This window comes from Chrysochloris asiatica, unplaced genomic scaffold (assembly GCF_000296735.1).
Source record: "Chrysochloris asiatica unplaced genomic scaffold, ChrAsi1.0 scaffold00063, whole genome shotgun sequence".
NCBI classification, from domain to species: domain Eukaryota; kingdom Metazoa; phylum Chordata; class Mammalia; order Afrosoricida; family Chrysochloridae; genus Chrysochloris; species Chrysochloris asiatica.
The window spans coordinates 12,725,830-12,750,776 of NW_006408581.1; positions in this window are offsets into that span (position 1 = coordinate 12,725,830).

Here is a 24,947-nt window from a genome sequence, read left to right on the forward strand (position 1 = left end):
ATTCATAGCGACCCTGTACAGGGTTTCCAAGGAGGGGTTGTTGGGTTTGAACTACCAGTCTGGTGACTAGCAATTCAGTGCTTACCCTACAAGCAGAACCCCATTTGAAAACTAGAAAATATTCAAAAGGCACAAGACATTGTAGCCACCATTTCTAGATAGCTATGACTTTATAAATTTTCAGTGTGTTTTAAAACTCATGTTTTGATCATTCCTTTTAATGATTTGGTGATATATTTATATAGAGAGAGTCCTGGTGTGGTGCTGTAGGATAAACAATGGACTGCAAGGTCAATTTGAACCACAAGGTAGGCTGTTTATACTCACCAGCCTCTCCTTAGAAACCCTATACAGGGTTGCTATAGGTTGCAATTGACTCGACAACAATTAACAACAACATATATAATTTATATGTATAAAATATTATATATGTATATATTTAGTTATAATTCTTGTTAAGTGCTGTCATTAAGTTCTGACTCATAGCGAACCCTGCATTGGGTTTCCATGGCTGTATGTCTTTGTGGAAGCAGAAAACCTGATCTCTCTTCTTTGGAGTAACTGATAGGCTTGAACTACTGACCTTATGATTTGAAGTCCAGTGCTTATCTTACAGAGCTACGGTGCTCTGCATAGATATGTAGTTATTCTATACTTAACATCAAGCCATTAAAACAAATTCTGAAAAGTGAATAATAAAAACAGAAAACTATATAATATAAACTCAACTATCTGGAAGTGTTGTATACCATTTATCAGTTTTAGTGTATATATATATATATAGATAGATATATAGTGGTTGGTGGTTATGTGCCTTGAAGTCAATTCCAACCCATAGTGACCCTCATCTTTTTTCTTGGAAACTGCCGACCTTGCTATTAGCAGCCCGATTCATAACCATTATGCTACCAGAGCTCCTTTTACACACGCATGCACACACGCGCACACACACACACACACACACACACACACATATATATATGTAAATTTACTTTTGCAAATATTTTTCACTCAATACAAAAAGGAGCAAATATTCCAAATCCCCAAGTATTAATCATGAAATATAGATCATTCACAAATTTTAAAAATAATACACGCAAATTTTACTTGATGGAAATACAATGACTTTAAAAACATGACTACTAATTCATTTAAGCTACCACATGCACTTTGACAAGCAGTGTGGATTGAGATCGCAGTGACACAAGAAAACATTCCAATGCTATGTATTTCTTAGATATCAACCATTAGCGGGGAGTTGCCTCATTTACATATGCTATTTTAACTATCTTAGAAGTATGCTGTAAAATCCAATTTAGAACATTAAAACTCGCTTTCCCTACTAAATAAACCATAGGTGTCCCCTATACTTCTGACACTAATGTAATTATTATTAGCTTACAATTCTTATCTGAGACAGTTATATAGATAAAGTAAGCCCTAAGTAACATTAAATTGGCCAATTTGACATTCTTCTCAGTAATGACCCTTACATGACTGTTTGGCTGCAGAGTATGGGTATGATTAAGTAATAGCAGGTAAGTCTACTGACATTAGTTATTTACAAATCACTTATTCTTACTTTATCTCAGCTCTTGAGGTCATAGATAATGGATATTTATTAAAGATTTAGAAAATTCTAAAGAGTTACATATATATTTAAAATTGTAGGCATCAGACTATCCACAAAGTATTCTATAATGAGGATATTTCACAAAAGGATATTTTAGAGTATGAGAAATACTCTGGCTGGTTTTACTCATAAACATTGTCTCTAAAGCAGTCATCTGAAAATTCATTTGGACAGTGCTTTCATTTGCTTCATTCTCCAAGGAGCATTTCCCATACTTACACTGGGAAAAAAATCCTAACATGTTCCCTTTCTGTTCAGTTTCTAATCTAATTCTCCACTGTTCTACATATGTGCAATGTTGTTATTATGTGCCATCGAGTCAGTTACGATTCATCATAGCAACCCTGTGTAGGGCTTCCAAGGAGCTGCAAGGTGAGTTTGAAGGGTCGACCCTCGGTGCTGTGTTTCTCCTACAGCACCACACCAGGACTCCATATATGTACAATGGAAACACTAATAATCCTTCTCTGATCATTTCGTAACATTGATGTGATAGCTTTTTTTTTTTTTTTTTAAGTGGGATGTAAGAAAGCCCTCTGGAAGCAAAAAACTTTGCAGTATAAACTGGGGTTTAAATAAATGGAAAATTTTTAATTGTATATTTTGAAGTAATCGCTCAGGAACTAGATTAGTACTAAATAACAAATAAACTTCACTTAACTTTAATGGCTATTGTTATTTAATTCCCCATTTGGCTGGGAGGTCTTTAGGTTGGAATTTAATTTCCCTGCTTAGTGAGCCACACTTTAGATACAGAGGTTGCAATTTTCACATAATATGTGTTTGTCAAGGCTGGTTGTGAGGTGAAGTGATTTGTCACACATAATACCTAAGGAAGTAACTGAACTTGAACAATGAATTCATGTTATTTGTAATATGGGGGAAATATTTAGGGAATAAACCCTCCTTTGGAAGAATACAGGAGCTCCTCATTTCTATGAAACCTCAGGCATCATTATTTGAGCAATTTTCTGTATATTTAGTAGTCTGAGGTATAATAGCATGTTTCCTCAGTATTAGGCAACTTTTGCTGCAATAATGCTGCACAGCAAGCTCTCTCTAAAGCCTAAATGGCCTACACTGCAAATATTTATTTCTTGTTCTTGGATCTCTGAAGTGGGTCTAATGCCTCTGTCTCAGACTGTAGATTTGGTTCTGGTTGACTGCATGTCTTCCATTTCAGGAGGAAAGCTAAATAAACAGAAGCTTCATAACACATATTTTCTTTCTTCCCAAAGTACAGAGCAGGAACACTAGTGTGCCAGCCAAACAGGCCAGTCCATAGAATCACATATAAAGAAAATTCACCTTCCTTTGACTAAAACAAGCAATAGGGACAAGCACAAACTCAACAGACTAAGGAATTATGCTACTCCTTCTGTAATTCCTGGCAAGAACTAGAAGGAAAAGAAAATCTTAAACAAACTATGTTGTTGTTGTTGTTAAGTGCTGTCGAGTCGGTTCCGACCCATAGTGACCCTGAACAGGGTTTCCGAGGCTGTAAATCTTTACGGGAGCAGAAAGCCTCCTCTTTCTCCCGCGGAGCAGCTAGTAGTTTCGAACTGCTGACCTTGCGGTTCGCAGCCCAATTCGTAACCACTACACTACCATACTACTATACAAACTTCTATCCCTACAAAGTAAGGGCAAGTTGATGCATATTTATATCTATTATGAGAAAAAAAAAGTTAAATATTCATGTGAGCTTTTTCTAATTTCAGAGGCAATAAAAGATATTACTTGTCTCTTGGGTGTTGCAACTGGTTAAGTGTTGGGCTACTACTTGGCAGATTGGTGATTTGAATCCACCAAGAAGGCCCTCTGAAGACATCCTACCACTGAAAGATCACAGCCTTGACAATCTGATGGAACACGTCTACCCTTCACTGATCACAATTAGTTGGAATTCACGTGATGTTTAGTCATAGCAGTAATATATGATTTGAATCCATTCAGTGAGAAATCTATAAACTGCCCTCTTTACTAAGGTTGTTGTTGGTATAAAATTTTCCGTGGAACACTTAGATTTCTTTGCGGCAGCGGGCAAGGTAATCCTTTGTCTAGGGCTATCTTTTAAACTACCACTCACTTGTCAGTGTCTTGTCCTATTGTAGCTTGCGTGTTACTGTGATGATGGAAAATATGCCACCAATTTGCATGTTGAAAGTTAGGCCACTGATTAGAATGTGAACGCTGGAAGCAAAGAGAAAGGATCAGTGTTGGAAAACATGGATTTGGTGATAGAAATGACTCTGGAAATCACATAATAGAATGTTGTAAGGCCAATGAATTAATCATTGCAAATACATTTTTTTTTCAACAACATATACAGTGACTGTACACATGGAACTCATCAGATGAAATACAAAGGAATCAAATTGACTACATCTGCAGGAAGTGACAATGGAGAAGCACAATACCATCAGTTAAAGGCAAGGGACTGACTGTGGAATAGACCATCAATTGGTCATATACAAATTCAGCTTAAGCTGAAGAAAGTTAAATCCACAAGTGCTAAAATATGATCTTGAGAATATCCAACCTGAATTTGCAAACCATCACAAGAATACATTTGATGCATTAGGCACTAATGACTGAAGACCAGAGGACTTGTGAGGTGACATCAAGAATATCATACATGACAAATGTAAAAAAAAATCATGAAAAAGACAGAAAATAAAGTAAAGACAATAAGGAAGTCAGAAGAGACTCTGATGGTTGCTTTTGAACATAAAGAAGCTAAAGTGACTGGGAAAATGATGAAGCAAAAGAACTGAGCAGAATATTTTAAATGGCCACTTGAGAAGACAAAGACAGTATTATAATGAATGTGAAAAACCTGGAATTAGAAAATCAAAAGGGAAAAACATGCCCAGCATTTCTCTAGCTAAAATTGAAGAAAAATGCAGTCTTGAGTTTTAATGCCAAAAGATTCTTTGGGCAAAACACTGAATGACAGAGTGAGCATCAAAAGAAGATCCAGAGACTACACTGAGTCATTGTAATAAAAATAATTAGTTCCATGTGCAACCATTTTAAGAGGTAGCAAGCATATGATCAAGATCCAACAACGTATAGGAGATAGTGTTCCAAGATGCAGAAAAATAAGCCTGCAGGAATTTACAAAACTACAAATTAAAATGTTGCAAAAAACTAATGTAGTACTGGAGGCACTCACTCATCTATGCCAAGAAATTTGGAAAACAACTACCTGATCAGTCGATGGACAAGATCTACGTTTGTACCCATTCTAAAGGAAGATATGCCAATGAAATTCAGAAATCATTCAGCAATATCATTAATATCACATGCAAGTAAAATATTGCTAAAAATATTTTTTAAATGATTGTAGCAATACATCTACAGGGAGATGCCAGAAATTCAATCAGGATTCAGAAGAGGAAATGGAATGAGCGATATCATTGCTGGTACCAGACTGATCTTGGCTGGAAGCAGATAATAATAAAAAGATGTTTACATGTACTTTATTGACTATTCAAAAGTATTCAATTGTGTAGATCCTAACAAACTGTGGATAACGTTTTGGAAAATAGGAATTCCTGGGCAATTAATTTTGTTCATGAGGAATTTATTCACAGATCAAGAGGCAGTTGTTCGAAAAGAACAAGGAATGCTGAATGGTTCAAAATCTGGAAATGTGTGCATCAGAGTTATAAACTTACACTAAACTTATTAAATCTGTATACTGTGCAAATAATCCAAAAAACGGGGCTATTTCCCTGGGACAATGTTATTTCCCTGGGACTGGTCCCTCCTGATGACATGTACAAAGTACAAGATGAAGTCTTATCATCCTTGCCTCTAAGGAGCATTGTAGCTGCACTTCTTCCAAAATCTTCTGGCAGTCCATGGTATGTGTAATATTCTTCTCCAACACCATAATTTAAAGGCACCAATTCTTCTGTCTTTTTTATTCATTGTCCCACTTTCACATGCACAGGAGGAGATTGAAAATATCATGACTTAGGTCAGGCGCACCTTTGCATCTCTTTTATTTGTTCCCTTTTTGCATTTCAAATTGCCATCACTGACTGCAATACATCAGCTAGCAACACCAATCATAGACTTTAAGGATGACATATTTCCCATTATGCCTTCCCATACATCATAATATAGTCAGTCAGTCTCAAATAGGAACTAATGCTTTTCAAGCTTGCATGCTACTCTGTAGCGTGAGGAATATGCTGCGCTGTTGTTATTGCTAGCTGAAATCTAGTCAGCTCTGAGTCACACGGACCTTATGCATAACAGAATGAAGCATTGCCTAGTGCGGTGCCATCTTAATAATCATTGGTTTGCTTGATCCATTGTTTTGACTACTGGATGAATTAATCTCATTGAGGGTTTCCCTCATTTTCAATAACAATCAACCTTGCTATCAATGATATTTTTTTTTCTAATGATTGGTCTTTCTGATGAAATGTCCAAAGCAAGCAAGTTGAAGTCTCACTGTCACATCTGAAATTCTGATTGTATTTCATCTAAGACTGACTTATTTTGTCTGGCAGATTCAATAATCTTTGCCAACACCACTGTTCAAAAACATCAGTACTTGGGGTTAGTTTGTGGTCCAGAAACCAAGGAACTCTTTTCACTATTATTTTTTCAATGCCCACTGATATTAATTTTCCTTTTCTAAGCTTTTAACTTTGATCTCTGATGTATATTAATCCTGAAGGATTTAGACTAAGAATCTATAATGCTTGCTACCATTATCTTGGACTTCTGGTGTGGCACTGTAGGATCAGCACTGGACTGTGAACCACAAGGTCGGCTGTTCAAACCACCAGCTGCTCCTCAGAAACTCTCTGCAGGGTTGCTATGAGTGAGAGCTCATTTGATGGCGCTCAACAGCAACAATAAGCACTATCTTATACATAAACTAAGGAGCTCTGGTAGCGTAGTGGTTATGAATCAGGCTGCAAACCGCAAGGTCAGCAGTTCGAAACTACCAGCTGCTCCGCGGGAGAAAGATGAGGCAGAAAGCTCCCCATAAAGATTTACAGCCTCAGAAACCCTGTATAGGGTCGCTATGAGTCAGAACTGACTCTGGCACATAACAACAATAACAATACATAAACTAAATACCTTAGGAGGTTCCTTAGGGGAAAAATGGGAAGAGGACTATAAAAGATGATATGAAATGTGTAGTGTAGTGTATTATTTAATGTCTCTTCTAACCATAGTCTTTGTGAACTCCCACTAGTCAATTTTTCCTGATGGATCTTGGTCAGAAAAGGTGTAGGAATATGTTGATGGATTATATGACTCAACTGGAACTGATAATATGCTTATTGTAATTGGTCAGTTTTGCCATCCTGCTGCAGGGTATAAAATGAGCTATTTCAGAAGCAGAATGGGGGATCAAAGGAGAAGAGACAGGAGTGGCGTGCTTCCTTTGGACCCAGGGGTACCTGTACATTGAACTTCCTTGACCTGGGGACATAAAGTGGTGACACCAGAGGAGTGTCAGAAGAATATCTGCAGCAGCAGAACAGAGAACCAGGGTATGAGGCAGAGTGGTAGACTTCTCAATCCATGGAGCAAGTAAAGCTGAATGGACTTTGGGCAGAAAGCTTGTTTGCAGAGTAGGGTGCCTCCAGGAACTTAATTTGAAGAGTTAGGTTTGCTGACCCCTGGAGCTAAAGCCATCAGACTGAGGCTTATGGTAGAGTGGTGTGTCCTGTGGACATTTATCAACAGCCCTGAAAGACGTTTGCAACATTGACAGGAGAGAGAAGCTTGTCTGTGGGCATGGCTGAGGAGAGGCCGTCCTGACTGGAAGAACTGTGCCCTAGTGTTTCTGACCCTGAATTGTAACCTATTAGCTTCTCTAATAAACCCCACAACTGTGAATATTGTCTTTGAGTTCAGTGTGGACTCAACAAATCAATTACTGAGCCCAGCTGAGCAGAGGGCGCTGTGGTAGGGGTAGTTGGCGCCACTTTTTTATTTATTTAAATTTTTTTGCAATATGAAATAGTAACTAGATGGTGACAGAGTGTGCGCTATAGAAAAAATTATTTTGATTTGGTTGTCGTAGATGCTTAGAAAATTATACTTTGGCATATTTTAGTGGCATTGATAATATATTTCCTTTTCAGTAAAAATACAAAACTTTGGAGAGTATCAGCTTGTCTTTAAATATGTTCAAAGAAACTTCATACATTTTACAAAAGAAATATTCCTGCATTTTCTGAGCACACTGAAAATGTTAAAATTTATAAAATGATAATATACATAACAAATCAAAAGGAGAAGACATCAGGAAAGATGGAAGTAATATGATACGAAAATTTCATCTTTCACTATGGGCATCAAAAATTTCAATCTTGAAAAAACAATTCTAAGAACATTATTTAATATAATCTTACATGTTTTTAATAATAAACATTGCTTTATGGTTAGCTTCATTTCGTCCCCTCTTCATTTTGAATAAATAAAAGTTATGTAGTCTATAGCCTAGTTTTTATATTTACCATATACAGTATATTTTCTAATAGGATTTAAAAGTTGTATATTTCCTTCCTCTTTATTTCTTTTGTCCTAGAGGAGACAGAAGAAACTTCACATTGAAAACGACTGGCAGAATAGTTCAATTCTTTCTCACAAAGCAAAGGCATGTTTTAAAATCAACCCTATGAGAAACTCCAAGTAAAAGATGAAGTGGAATAAAATTCCAAAGTGGGTGGTGAGGATAACCCAGAAACTCAGAAACAAAAAGATGGCTAAGTAGAAAGCTGGCATTACACAGCAGAACTTCTGTAAATGTTCTAAATGGTAACATTTTTACTTAAGGAGCTAGGCTTAAGTCAACAAGTCCCAAATCAGTCTTTCTATATTAAAAAGAGACAAAAGGGAGAGTCTAATGAGCTTAAACTCATAGCCACAGAAATAATGAGAGCAAGAGACCTTGGTCTGTCAGTAGCAACCCCTTTTGTTTCACATTGAATACCCTCAGCTAGTTATCAGTTCTTCCTCCAGTAATCTGTCAAACAATGAGGAAGCAGAATTGTAAAAGGTGCATTGCCACAGAAAGCAATCTAGTGCTGAGCCAGGGAAAAGGTGAGATAATGAGATTGACATTGCTGACACTGGACATTTAGTGATATAAAGATTAGTTTACAATCAAATTACTCTCATAGTCACTTATAGCCAAAGAAGTAAAGAGGCCACCTGTAAAGTATTTTCCCCACGAGTAATCGTGTGGAGGCTGTTGTAATAAACACATGTTTTAGGGCAGGAAGGATATCAGTGGAAGTTGCTAGACACCCAGGTTGTTAAAAACTAGGCAAGATTCTCCTAAATGAATGATTCATCTATAGTAATGACACTAATTCATTATTGAGCTTCGGTTTATATTTATTTTCATATTTTCCAATCTGTTGCAGTGCAATTGAAGTGGTGGCTTGTTGTATTGTTGTTTTAAAATGCTGTTTTAAGTACATAATTTTACTCCATTTGTGCAGGAAAATGCCCAAACACCTTCATTAGAAACAAAGCAAATCTGTTCAACGGTACTCTGAACAGCAGGCACTATATGCTTTATTGAACAGAAAAGCTTTAACAAACCTTATCTTGTACACATGTTCATTCTGCCTATGCCTGTTTATGTTCTCGAACTTCCTGAAAATGTGGATGCGACAATAATGTAGTGTTTAGCTACCCTCCTTTCTTGGCCAGGTGGTTGATTATATGGTTTGGCATATTTTTTGCAGGTGGTATACAAAATCATATATACCAGCTGCTCAGCCCACTGAGTAACACTTTGCTAAATGACACAGCCCCAACCATACATAACAACATATAATGATGCTAGAGTGATATCTTCACTAGATTCATTTAGTTCTGAAAAGAATTCTCTAAGAAAGACATTTCCCTGCCTACATCTCTGCTTCATGCTGGGTAATGTTGGCAAGAATTATTCATGGCACATGTGAGCAATTCAAAGAAATATTGTAAAAAAACAAAAAACAAAGCAGCTTTGCAGAGGTGCACTATCTGCTTGATGACTTGGCTTGCTGCCTCTGGTACTTGGCACGGCACCCTGGCTGCTGGCACAGGGGATGCTATATATACTCGCCACTGGGCCTCCACAATGCTACTTGCTGTGCACGATCAATATCGACCAACTGCATAAACAACCAAATGAACCTTGTATCTGAGAGATAGCAAATAGCATTTGAATTATTTTACATAAATCTGGAAATGTAATCGTGGTTGACATTCCTATTAGTATTATATCTAAACACGATGATCATAATTGAGTAACATTAAATTTAGTTTATTGAACAGCAGTCCACTGCCCGCTTTACTGTGACTATGATCTGTGTAATGAAACCAGCAGTACGAAAAATTCTCTTAGTTCGTACACTTCCTGGAGAGCAGCCAAAGTATTTATTGCTATTTGTGCAATTAATGGCCATATTGATTTCTTCCCCCCACCCTAGCAAATAGTAGATAAGTTGTGCTATGTTTCCTTAGCTTTTCAAGCGTCGTTTCCATTGTAATTAATGTGACTATAAGAATAATACTCAATTGTTCGTAGTAACTGGTTCTCTTGCCTATAGTATTTGCAACATATACATTGTTTTCTGGTTTGAGATGATTAAATTGATAAGTGGCTTTATTGCCAAAATATTCCCATATGCTAAGTATGATTTATTAATGTTCAAAAATCAGAAGGTAAAACTTCACTAGCCAAAATGCTATGGTGGTTAATCATCTGTTCTTCCAGCTAATTCCATAATCCTCACTGTGACAACCAATTCATCAGGCAGAAATGGCAAATTCATATAAATCATATTTCCAAGTTCTACATGCAGTCAATAAAATATATTGCACATTCCCCATAAATTATGTGATAGAGTGTTAATTTATTTTTCAAATTAAAAAATTTAACTATCCTGTGTGCTTATCTATTGTGCCTGTAAAGTAATGAGCCTACTGTTGGCACATCTTAAAAATCACTCCATGCATAGAACAGGACATCTGAAGTTTTTGACCTTTGAAGAATTTAAGGATACTTAACTTCCTCTAAGAAAATAGAGTTTTCTAATGCTTTCTCCTACTTTGCACTTACTCCTTCTGGCTAGTTAAAATACTGTTCATCTTGGTGGAAAAGAGAAAAAGGAATAAAGTCATTGTTGGCATCAATTTGCACATTATTTAACCAATTAGAGTATACATATGTTGTTGTTGTTATTATGTGCCGTGGAGTCGGTTCTGACTCATAGCGACCCTGTAAAGGGTTTCCGAGGCTGTAAATCTTTACGGGAGCAGAAAGCCTCATCTTTCTTCTGTGGAATAGCTGGTAGTTTCGAACTGCTGTCCTCACATAATGACTATCTAATTATCTAATATTGCATTTACAATAGTAGAAACTCCACTATCCAACGATCTCATACATTATGATGTACACCTAGAAACAGCAAATGCTGAGGTGCAGGTGAGAATGAAACTGGCTGTAATAGTTAAGATTGTGTGTCAAAGTCATGATTCTCAATGGTTTAGTAAATAGATAATGATGTAAGTCGGCAGGTATGTAATGATGCAGTTATTCTTCATTTTGTGATCTGATGTGGTCATCCTCCATCTTTGCATAATGCAGATTTTTGCATAATGACCTGTTGGTGTTTTTTAATCTATCCATTATTATATCATGGAGTTACTTTCTTTTTAACAAGTCAGTGCTTTCTTTTTAACAAACTACTCCAGAATTGGAGTTCTGGTGTGGTGCTTCAGGATAATGCACTGGACTCTGGTAGTATAGTGGTTACAAATCGAGCTACAAACCGCAAGGTCAGCAGTTCAAAACTACCAGCCATTCTGTGAGAGAAAGATGCGGCTTTCTGCTCCTGTAAAGATTTACAGCCTCGGAAACCCTGTACAGGGTCTCTATGAGTCGGAACCGACTCCAAGGCACATAACAACAACAACAACACAAGGTCAGTTTGAATGCAAGGTTAGCAATTCAAACCCAACATCTGCTCCTCAGAAATCCCAAATAGCTATGGGTCGGAAACTACTTAATGGCACTTAACACCACCAACAACTACAAAATCTATTTAATCATCACAATAAGGGCTGAAATAAATAAATATAGGTTTCTCAGAAATCTGAATTGTCCACATTTTTCACCATTATGATTTTCTTCTTTAATGTAATTTTGCTTGGTGAGTGCTTCCTGCCTTATCCTATAATGCTTATCCTACAGCACCATGTTGTTGTTGTGTGCCCAACCTATAGTTTGTTCCGACCTATAGAGGCCCTGTATAGGATTTCCAAGGGGCAGCTGTTGAACTTGAGCCACGAGCTTTGTAGTTCAAAGAGACATTATAATCCAACACGTTAACCCCCAGCACCACACCAGGACTCCTAGAGCACCATTGTTGTTGTTGTTGTTGTTAAGTGCCGTCGAGTCGGTTCCGACCCATAGCGACCCTGTACAGGGTTTCCGAGGGTATAAATCCTTACGGGAGTAGAAAGCCTCATCTTTCTCCCGCGGAGCGGCTGGTAGTTTCGAACCGCTGACCTTAAGGTTCGCAGCCCGATTCGTAACCACTACGCTACCAGAGCTACCATAGGACCCTATAATTCTGAAATATGAGGTCTGAAAGTCGAGACATGTTAATCTAAATTTATGTTATTTTATAAAACAAAAGAAAAATGTGTTATCCATTTCAGAATACAGAATCCTCCCCACAGAAGGATCTGTTTAAACATACCTAGATGCTGTTCAAACATACCCAAGTCTAGGAAATACAACTGAAACTGCAACATATTTAAGGAAAACAGTCTGGATTATTACATTCTTCCCCACCTTTCTCTGCTTTCTTCCTGCAATTTCTGATAAACCCTTTTTAGTCAACACAGCTTTGATTCTGAGATTTGGACCTATTCCGATTCTCCTAAATGTAGTTTATCACATTAGATATGTGACACTAATTCACCCTTTTCCTCCATATCTTGGTGACTTCTGGACCTGACTTGTATCTTCATGTGAGGAGACACTGTGTGTCAATTTCTGCCGATTGTGTTTGTGAAATGACAATGTGGCATCTATCATACCTACTCCGATTTTGTTGAAACTGAATGAGAAGAAGGAGTTAGAGTTAGCTGTTTACCACCAAGAATGAAACTACCATTTTTTGCAATAACACATTTCCATTCAATACACTCTGCCTTTCTTAAAATGCAATTGCTAATATTTATGTTGATAAATAAGATTTTTTCTAGAAAATAAAATTTGTCTTAAGATATATTACCATTAAGGCTCAAAAACCTTTTAATGCAGTGACAATTATTAGTTCGCTGAGCTTTCACACTGTATATATAAGCTGACAAAAGGAAAGTGTTCAAGGGGAAGACCCAGGAAGAGACTGGCAGGACAGATTACTGACTGAGCTAGCACATCCTTGGACATCCATGGGTACCAGTCTTTGTGATGGACAGTAGGATAGAGGCAGTAAATCTCAGCCTGAGATTCAACAAAGCTAAGTTCATAGTGTCACTGATTGAGCTAAATGAGGCCATAGGCTCTAGCTCCTTGTTCATGAGGGACTAACTATTCAACACTACATTATTTAAGGCAACGTAAGAACTGTATTGAGACCATATCCCTTTATTCACAAATTCTTGCTATTCCAGCTATATAAACTTCATTTACTAAGCAGCTAGAACCAGGTGCAGAAAGTCATAGAAGTGACTAGGTGTGCATGCCTGAACATATCTTTCATTAGCTCAAAACATTTCCGTGACCACTAGTGATCTTCATGTTAGCCCTGAGTAGCTAAGATTTTAATACTAGCATAAAGGAGAAGGAAGAAGACAGAGTTATATTAGAGACAGGGTTGATTTTTTTTTTTCAGAATTCAACTATCCAGTCACTCCTTGGAAACTCTATACATGGTCACAACTGGTAGGGACCTACTCGACGGCACTCAGCAACAACAACTATAACATAACAATAACATATGTATGGTGGTGAAGTCCTGGTATGGCACTGTAGGACAAGCATTCCACGACAAAGTCAGCTTTAATTCAAGGGCCGTGATTCAAACTCACCAGACACTATTTGGAAATCTTATGCAGGGTCTCTATGAGTTGGAACCGACTAAACAGCCCTTAGCAACAACCTATATGGTGGTGGTGATAATTTTGTGCCATGAGTCAGTTCTGACTCATAGCAACCCTGTATAGAGTTTCCAAAGCTGTAAATATTCATGGGAACAAAAAGCCTCATCGATACTAAAAATCACCAAGTGCTCCTTGGAAATCAAGTTCAGTTGGTAGATTCAACATGCTGACATTGTGGTTAGCATCCAAACTCACAATCCACTACACTGCAGGTTAATGCGCTGGACTGCAAGGTCAGAAACCCTATACAGGATCACTATGAGTTGAACAGACTCAACAGCACTTAACAACAACACATACATACTTGCATATGCATATAGATAGATAGATAGATAGATAGATAGATAGATAGATAGAGCAGGTAAGGAGTAATTATAAGAGAACTGAAGTGACTATATCAATATCAGATAAAATAGACTGTAAGAAGATTATCTTATATTTAGTTATATAAAATATTACTAAAAACACAGTGACATTACCTAATGATAAAAGGGTAAATCTATGGTGAAGATGTAGATGATTATGTACCTAACAAGAGAGTTAAAAACATTTCAAGCAAAAATTAGCATAATTGAACGATGAATAGAAAATTTAACAATAACCAATGGATATTTCAATTATCCATTCTTCGTAATCTTTATTACAACTAGACAGAAAATCAGCAAGGATGTAGAAGACTTGAACACCATTATCAACTAAATTAACTAAATGATACTTATAAAACAATTCACCCAAAACTGAAGAATATGCACTCTTTTTATTGCATGAGACTCCTGGATAGATCATATGCGAGGCCACAAAACATGTGAATGCATTTTAAAAGATTTAAATCAGACAAAAATGTTGTCTGAGCACATCAAAATTAGAAATGAACAACAGAAAAAAAAAAAAAAAGATTGGAATAAACAACGACAAATAATTTTTGTTGAAATGTGCAAATAAATACACGTCCCAAAAAACACATGGGTCAAGTAAGAAATACCCAACCCCGCAAAACATGAAAAAAAATCATAAATGCTTCCTAGGTATGTGGTAGCATACTTTGGTGAAAAGGATTTCAGCTACTAAAATTACCATGAGCTTACTTGACTCCCAGAGAGTAAGGTAAATACCTCTTCAATGGGATAGTATACCCATTTTCATTAAAGACTTCATCACATTCTGTATTGAACTTGTTTGATTATTTATTTGTATATATCACCTGACACCAAAGTTTCCAGATAGAAATAATATGTTTTCTTCACTGTTGCATCACTAGAACCTAGTACATAGTTGGGAATCATAGGATATTTGCATAAATGAATGAATGGAGAAAAGAACAAATAATATGAGTTTTTGTATATTCACAAGTTTACTGCTCTGGAAGGGCAGTGGTTACAAGTTGAGATGCTAACCTCAAGGACAGCACTTTGAAACTAACAGCTGTTCAATGGGAGCAAGATGAAACTTTCTGCTCCTGTAAAGATATACAGCCTTGAAACTGAGATATACAGTCCATCCTCTATGAGTTGGAACTGACTCCATATCATACATCCACCACTGTCACCACCAAATTAACTAGGTAACACAGGTTTTAGTAATAAGTAGTAATCTGAGTGCCTATAGGTTGCCTCCTGTGAAGTTATGTAAAAAAGCAACTACAACCTGTCAAGGCAGTGAATCTAGTTACTCAAACTCCTAGTCAGATAAGCTCTAATCATAAGGCTTGAATCCAAGCTTCCAATCAGCCCAAGAGAAGGAATGATTTTTATCAATGAATGCTAATGTGACAGATTAAAGCAAGAGAAGAAAGGTTCCATCACTTCATATAGTGACATCAACTCAGACTCCGACCAAAGCAGAAGTAGGACCCCTACCTACCTCTTTAAAACCCTGTATACCAAGGAGGAGTGTCACTCCTCTGCAGGCTGATATTTAGTCTTGTTTGATCTCTAAGCACTGTTCTGAAAGTCAATGGACAGTAGTGTTTCACTCTGACCCTAGTTTTCCTGAGAGACATTGGTAGTCTGTGGCCCATCACTTTACTTTTCATGACACTAATTTATGCCAGTCACTTTGACTCTGAGTATCCACATCATCTGAAAGGATGGAATAACGTAAAATGATATGATTCTTGTCAGTTGGCTCAAACACTTGTATTCATGAATAAATTAGAAACACATTTTCAGAAGTTGGGTGATCATATCACAGTAACCTGTTAATGTGTGGAGAAGCTCAAGCAATCTGGCTGGTTGTGGGGAGGTGCGGGGGAAGTAAAGTTTTATTTGTAATCCTGGTGTAACACTGTAGGATCAACACTGGACTTCAAACCACAAGTTAGGCATTTCAAACCCACCAGTTGCCCTTTAGGAAGCTTATACAGTTTTCCTTGAGTTGAAACTGACTTCACAGCATTTAGCAACAACAACAAAAATGGGGGAATACTCAATGGCATTATTTTGATTTTTGAGACTTCAATGGGTACTACATTCTGTACCCAGAAATATCCTTCCTGTGCTTTTCACCCTTTTGTAATTCCTATATTTAGCAGAGACCATTAAGTTATGCAATGAAATTTAAAATTGTGACAAGTTTGCTTGTGCATCCTATTGTTCATGTAGAATATTTGTCATGCTGCAAACTCAACATTTTCAACAGTTCCTTTATATATCCATATCATGTGCAAGGTTTCTGGTCAATTCCTTTTATGAAGAGACTTTGAATTTGAATGAAATTGAAATATGAAAAATTTTAATTGAGATTGAATATTTTCAAATAGTAAATATTCATGTATGCCCATAAGTAGAAAAAATTAACTCAACAACCAAGTATTACTTGAGTACCTGTTATCTCTATAACTATGGTGACTTATTGTTGTTGTTAGTAGCTATTGAGTTATGTCTGCAGATAGTGATGCTACATATGCAGAATATGCAAGTAAAATTACTCCAAAGGGTTTTTTAAATAAGCCCTTTCAGAAGATCATCAGGGTTGCTGTGGGTCAGAACCAACTCAATAGCATTTAGTAGTATCAATAATATATGTGGTAAGCACCATTGATTTATTCATAATTATTTCTGTTTTTCATCAGTACAATGATAATACAAATGGTTTAAAATCATGATGCTATAAGTTGGTTGTCATAACTTTTAGTTGTTTTAATGATTGTTGTTGTTATGTACCATTGAGTTTTCAATTCATAGCAACCCAATGTACAAGAGACAAAACAATGCATGGTCCTGCTCAATCCTCACAGTCTTTGAGTTCACTGTTGCAGCCACAGTGCCAATTCATTTCATGAGAGTCTCCCTCTATTTCACCGATCCTGTACTAAATTAAGCATTATGTCCTTCTCCAGGGTATGATGAGACAGTCTCATCAACTTCCCTTTGAAGGAACATTCTGGCTGTTCTTCAGATTTTTACTTCTTGTAGTAGTCATGGTACATTTAATACTCTTCAGAAACACCATAATTCAAAAGCATCAATTTTCTTTTAGTCTTCCATATTTAATGTCCAGCTTTTGCATGTTCGAAACTACCAGCCGCTCCGCGGGAGAAAGATGAGGATTTCTACTCCCGTAAAGATTTACACCCTCGGAAACCCTGTATAGGGTCTCTATGGGTCGGACTTGATGGCACTTAACAACAACAACAACAAAGGTAAATGAAAATATACCATGGATTGGGTGAAGCACATCTTAGTCTTCAAAGTGATATATTTGCTTTTAAGCACTATAAAGAGGTCTTTTGGATAAGATTTGTCTGATGCAATACATTGTTTGATTTCTTGACAGCTACTTTCATGTATGAATGACTTCTGGTGTGGCACTGTAGGGTCAGCACTGGACTGGGAAACATAAGGCCAACAGTTCAAATCCACAAGATACTCCTTGGAAACTCTATACAAGGTCACTATGAGTAGGAACTGATTCGATGGCACTTAACAACAATGACATTTCCATGTATGTTGATTGTGGATCCAAGCACAGTGAATTCTTTGAAAAGATCAATATTTTCTCCATTTATCATGATATTACTTATTGGCCCAGTTGTGATCCAGTATAATCCACACTGGTCTATATCCTTTGACACTCATCAGTAATTACTTCAAGTTCTCTTCACTTTCAGCATGCAAGATTGTGTCATCGGGATGTCACTGGTTGCTAATGAGTTTTCCTCCAATCCTCATCCTGAATTGTTCTACAAAAATCCAGCTTCTCAAGTTATTTGTTTAGGACATAGATTAAATACATATAATAAAACAATAGAACTGTGGTGCTTATCTTTTCTGATTTTAAACCAGGCAGTATCCCCTAGCTGTTTTTGAATGATTGTCTCTTGACCTATGTAAAAGTTCCACAGAAGCATAATTAAGTGTTCTGAAATTTCCATTCTTTGCAATGTTATCCATAATTTATAATGGTTCATTTAGTCAAATGCCTTTGCATGGTTAATAAAACAGGTAAACATCTTTCTGGTGGTTCTCTGCTTTGAACCAAAATATCAGCAATGATACCCCTTGTTCTACATCCTCTTCGAATCTGGCTTGAATTTTGGAAGTCCCTGGTCGATGTACTGTTGCAATCATTTTAGAATTATCTTCAGTAAAATTTTACTTGTGTGTGATATGAATTAACATATGCATTCTATTGGGTCACCTTTTTTTGGGACGGGCATAAATGGATCTCAGCTCGTGAGTTGGCTTGGTAGCTGTGTTCCGATTGTCTTGGCATAGATGAGTGAACACCTCCAGTGCTGCATCAATTAATGACAGACCAGTTAAAGTCCCAAATATTAACCGAAGTATTTGAACAAATTAAATTTTCTTAGGAAGAAACAATTTGTGCTTTTCCATTTGTTTCTCCCCTAGTTCAAGCCTTCATCTTCTTCCTTTCAATTTCCCAGTATTTCACATGCACTGATGAGGATGAAATGATTAAACTTCATGTTTCCAACTTTATTTAAATACCTTTGTCCAAAGTCAATAGAATATATTTATCTCAATTCCAATCAATAATTGAGATCAAAGAAGAACTGTTGCATTGAATGATGGTGTTGGAGAAGAATATTGAAAATACTATGGAATGCCAGAAGAACAAACAAATCTGTATTGGAAGAAGTACAGTTAAAATGTTCCTTTTGACCAGAATGGCCATAATTCATCTCTCATGCTTCAGACATATTCTTAGGAGAAGCACATTATTCTTGGTAAAATGGAGGGGTCAGTCAACAAGAAAGAGGAAGATGCCCAATAAGATGGATTGGCATAGTTTCAGCAGCAATGAGTTCAAGTGTGACAATTGTGATGATGGAGCGGGCCGAGCCGTGTTTCCTTCTGTTGTACATAGGTTCACTGTAAGTCAGAACTGACTCGACAGCACCTAAAAACAACATTAATGTAATCTTTAATACTTGTTTTTATCTGTCTCAAGTCACAACCTCCACCCTCTGCTAACTATTACATTTCAGGTCCCGAACTCTACTTATTAAAACATTCCATTGTCATTTATACATCCAAATCTTCTTCTGAGTTTATGTAGAGAATTTTATCCTCTTATGGAGGCCTGGTTGTGGCACTGTGGAACAATGCACTGGACTGCAAGGTCAGTTTGAACTTCAAAATCAGAGGTTCAAATTCACCAGCTGCTCCTCAGAAACTATATAAGGGTCACTATGAGTTAGAACTGACTCAAAGGCACTTAACAACAACAACAAAAACATGGAGTCCTGGTGTGTTGCTGTAGGATAAGCACTGCTGCTAACCACAAGTTCAGTGATTCGAGCCCTGCAGCTACTCGTTGGGAGAAAGATGAGGATTTCTGCTCCAGGAAAGATTTACAATCTCAGAAACCCTACATAGGGTCACTATGCATCCAAGCTAACTCCAAGGCACTTAATAAAAACAATGGTGCTATGTGGCACTGAGTGATGGTGTGGGATAAAGCACTGGACTTCAAGGTCATTTGAATCACAAGGTTGGCAGTTCAAACTCACCAGCTGCTCCTTGAAAACCCTATACAGAGTCACTATGAGTCAGAATCAACTTGACAACACTTAACAACAACAACAACTTCAAGTTAGGTGACTCAAACCCACCACTTCTGTGAAGGAGTAAGATGAGGCTGACTGCCCCCATAATAGAAACATAACATAGGGTCACTATGAGTCAGTATCAACTCCATTAAAATGGGTTTGGATTAATGATGTGGAAAATGTTTTTTTGTTGTTGTTGTTTTTTAATATTTGACAGTGTATATTTACTGTTTAGAGTCTTGGTGTGGCGCTCTAGAATAAACACTGGGCTGCTAAACACAAGGTCAAGGTTGGTGGTTCAAACATGCAAGTCGCTCCATGGAAACCCACACAGGGTCACTAAGAGCTGAATCAACTCACTTTACAACAACATTCATTGTTCAAGAATGTGGTTCAATTATCACTTCCTGTTTGCAGTCCTCCCCATTCCCAGTTCCTCCAGAATTAACACTGCTCTGTTCTGATTTCCAGAAGAACATGCTCCACTTATCTTTTAAAGTAATATGAAAGCTGCATAATTATTCCAGAATATTTGTTGCTCTTGCAGAGAAATGATTGATGTCAATTTTGGCCATGTTATTTAGTTTAATGAACAAATATAAGTAAAATTGATAAGTATCTCTTTAGAACAGAGACATTAAAATCCAGGAATATTTCAGAAAGGGGTTGTACCTTTAGTTTTAATTCATAGTGATGATGAGGATGAGAACCACATCCCAGGTACGTTGATAACCTTGTTGTTGTTAAGTGCCGTCGAGATGGTTCCCACCCATAGCGACCCTATACAGGGTTTCCGAGACTGTAAATCTTTATGGGAGCAGAAAGCTTCATCTTTCTCCCGCGGAGCTACTGGTAGTTTTGAACTGCTGACCTTAGGGTGCACAGCCCGATTCGCAACCGCTATGCTACCAGAGCTTAGTTGTTATAAACTACTATAGTTTGGGGTATATCCTGTAACCTGGATTAGCATTAATGATAAAAGTACTAACAATATTCTAGTTTATTAAACTGTCTATATAGCTTACTCTTTCAAATAAACTCTGAGCTTCAGGGTATCATAAATTGTTATTTATCTTTGTTATTTCAGTCCCTAGCACTTTGCTCAGTTCATAGATTTTTGGTATGAATGGGAAAATAGATGAAAGAGAAAATAAAGCTTTAGAGGAACTCAAGTCATTATTTTTCTGCTCAATTATGTGGAGGCATTTTGCAGAAATGGCACTTACTCAGTATTCAGATATGTGAGTATTTTCATCAACTGGTTTGTTAGGTTAATGATTTGGTCATTTCTTGAAGAGACAGTGATTTAACCTAATAGAGATCAAAGCTACTGATGCTGTCTGAATGTAGATTAGATAAGTACTGCACCTTTCTTGTGTGTGTTTCACCATTTTGTTTATGGAGTGTGAAATATATAGCCTTGTACTGTTTCTGCACCCTTCATCCATGCATAGCCAACAATATACTGTGTGCACCATTTCTGCTAACCTTGACAAATTAGCAGAGGTATTTGGGTAATCAGGCAGTTGAGTGTTTGTGTAGTTTATCACTTTTTATGAAATGGAAATGTGTTAAGGAGGATTAAACAGAAGAATAACTATTAGTAGAATATATGTGGAATATGCTGAATAAAATAAGAAAAAAATAAAAGTGATACCAAGTACTTCCTTTAAAAAATAATAAATTTCATTAGGAAGGTGATATAACAAAACCAAAAGTACATATTTTGTGTTTTTTCTGTCAGTGATAGAGAAAAGATGCATTTGTTTGCCTTTTGTCTTTTAATTTGAGAACTCTAGTCCAGCTTTAATTTGGAGTGACAACTATCTTTGTGTGTATGTGTGTGTGTGTGTTTTAAGCTAATATTGCAGTCATTTGAGAAAGATGTTGACAGCTTTGAGCTGACAAAGAATCATTATAATCAGTGTTGAAGATATGAAATCACAATGAGAAAGATTCATGTTTACAGTAACAGGGACCACACACTGAGATAGTTTGCATTAGAAACTCAGCAGGTGTAGTCTGAAAACCTGAATCACAGTAGTGAATTTGAGGACTTGGTGTGGTGCTGCAAGACAGTACACTGGACCTGTACTGCAAAGTCAGTTGGAACTTAAAGGTCAGCTCCTTGGAAATGCTATACAAGGTTGTCTAACAACAACACAATATATATGGAGTCCTGGTGTTGCTCTATTGGATAAGCCTTGGACTGCTAACTTCAAGGTTGTTGAGCCAAACCCACCAGCTGCTTCTCAGAAACCCTATAATGGGTCACTATGCATCTGAACCCACTAACAACACTTAACAAGAACAATATGATATATATTTGTTGTTGTTGTTGTTAAGTGCCATCGAGTCGGATCCGACCCATAGCGACCCTGTACAGGGTTTCCGAGGCTGTAAATCTTTACGGGAGCAGAACGCCTCATCTTTCTCCTGCGGAGCGGCTGGTAGTTTCGAACTGCTGGCCTTAAGGTTCGCAGCCCGATTCGTAACCACTAGGTGCACTATATTCATAGTATTTTTTTTAATGATAACAGCATTTGAGCTCTAGAGGATTATGTAAATTGAGTGACTTATGGTTCACCTAGAGGATTGGATAGTTAACTATACAAGTAAGATGACTTAACATGTAAAATACTTACATTATTATTGTTGTTGTTAAGTGCCATCCAGTCAGTTTAGACTCATAGTGACTCTGTATAGGGTTTCCAAGGAGCAGGTGCTTGATTTGAACTACCAATCTTGTGGTTCATAGTCCAGTGCTGATCATCATACTTATATATGTGCAGGAAAGAAATGAGAAAATTATACTGATAGATCTTAAACAAACAAAAACAAAGTATCACTCAAGCATTGTTCAGCAATAGGCTGTGCTGCAGACATGAAGGTATGGAAAAGTATTAAGGAGAGGACAAAATCATAAGTGTAAATGGTGTCAGTTGTAGCCATTAAAGTGTCCTGAATTAAAAAAAAAAAAAAATCCTTTCTACTCTTTTTACTTTGGATGGGGAAGACAGGTGGTTCATGGAAATATAGGTAAGTTATCCTTAAGAAAATTGTCAAGCAAATGAAGTTTTATTATTAAAATCTCATACATCTCTGCCTTGAACTATTTGACATCTTAATAATAATTCTCTTCCATACTCATTTTTTCTATACCACAAATTGTAAAATACTTGCTCTATTAGGCATTAGAAAATCAAAAGGACATAGATATGATCCTACTCTTGGAGGAATGTACAAACTAATAGGAGAGATGAACACAAAAACAAAATTACAGCAATATCTTTGGAGACATGAGAGTCACAAAGAAGAAAGTATCTACGGCTAACTCAGTCAGTAAAAACTCACAGAGAAGTTGGCAAAGGAGTTGACATTTTCTCTATGGATCTTTGCTCACCAGGAAAATAAATAAGTCACTTTTGGCAGAGGGAATATCACACACAAGGCAAAGGGAAACACCAAACATTTTAGCAAAATTGGCTTTGAGAGTGCATATGAGAAAGGATGCAATTCAAAGCAAGGAAAAGTGGACAAAATTCAGATGATTATATGCTGAGGAATTCTGATTTTATCTTGTGTAATGAAGAATCATACATCTAAAACGGGGAGAAAATATTACTAAATTTGTATTTATGAGAATTTGGGAGACATTTTAGAGGACACTGAAAACTGATGGTGAAAACTGCTATGGGAATCCTGGTATGGCGCTGTAGTTTAATGTAGCAGACTGCAAAGTTGATTTGAACCACAAGGTTGGTGGTTCACCTTACCAACTGCTCCTCAGAAACCCTATATAGGGTCGCTATGGGTTGGAACCAACTTGCAAGCCTTTAATAATAACAACACCTTGGAAGCACTGGAGCCCTTTTGTGGTGCTTTAGGATAAACACTGGACTGCTAACCCCAAAGTCAACATTTCAAACCTCCAACTGCTCCTCAGAAACCCTATGCAGGGTTGCTATGAATTGGAAGTGACTCAATGGCACTTAACAACAATATGGAAACACTGAACTGCTGGCACATGTTTGGTTGTTCAAACACACCAGCTGCTCCTCAGAAACCCTATACAGGGTCACTATATAGTTACATCTCAATGGCTCTTAACAACAACAACGTGGTTTGAATTGCATCCTCCAAAATATATGTTAAAACCCTAATCCATGGAGCAAAACAGTTAATGCTCAACTACTAACTAAGAGGATCTCATGTTAAGCTTCCTTGCATGACACACCTGGTAATCTGCTTCCAAAAGCTCACAACCTTGGAAACACCATGGACCACAGAGCTTCTCTTCAACACATGGGACTACCACAAGCCAAAAGCAACTCAGCTGTAATGGCTGTGGTTTCTTTTTGTTGTTTCTTGTTTGTTTTTAACCCATAAATTTGATCCTGTTTGGAAAACTTTATTACGTTAATGAGTTCATACCAATGTAGTTGTTGTTGTTACGTTCCGACTCTTAGAGATCTCATGTGTACTTAAGCATTTCCCATGCCTGCGCCAACCTCACCATCATTACTACACTTGAGCCCATTATTAAATGTCTCAATATTCAATGTTCTGGTGCAATTTGACAAGTGTTCCACTGCTATTTGTAAGGTTTTCAATGGCTAAACATCCGGAAGTAGTCTGCCACTCCTACTGTGTGTCTTAGTTTGGAAGCTCAGCTGAAACCTGTCCATCCTGGGTAACCCTGATGACATTCAAAATACTAGCAGCATACCCTCCACAGCAACACACAAGCCACTGCAATATGTATGACAAATTGACAGACAAGTACAGTGAATTCTATATATAATCACTTCTGAGTTATAAAAAGACCAGAGTAGACTTAGAGACATAAACAGTAGGACTGCAGGTGTCAAAGAACATCAAGGCGTGTCAAGAAAAGGCAAGGATCACCAGGAGACATTGGAAACTAAGAGAAGGGCACACAAAAGAAACTGACATTGTTCAGATCATGCATTTTTAGCTTTCAAAACAGTGAGAAAATAAATTTCTCTTCTTCAAAGACACCACCAACTTCTTGTGTTTCTATTAAGGTCAGTGGTGGTGGTGGCTATGTATGGTGGAGTGGGTTCTGACTCACAGCAACCCTGCTTAGGGTTTCCGAGGAGCTCTGGTAGTGTTGTTGTT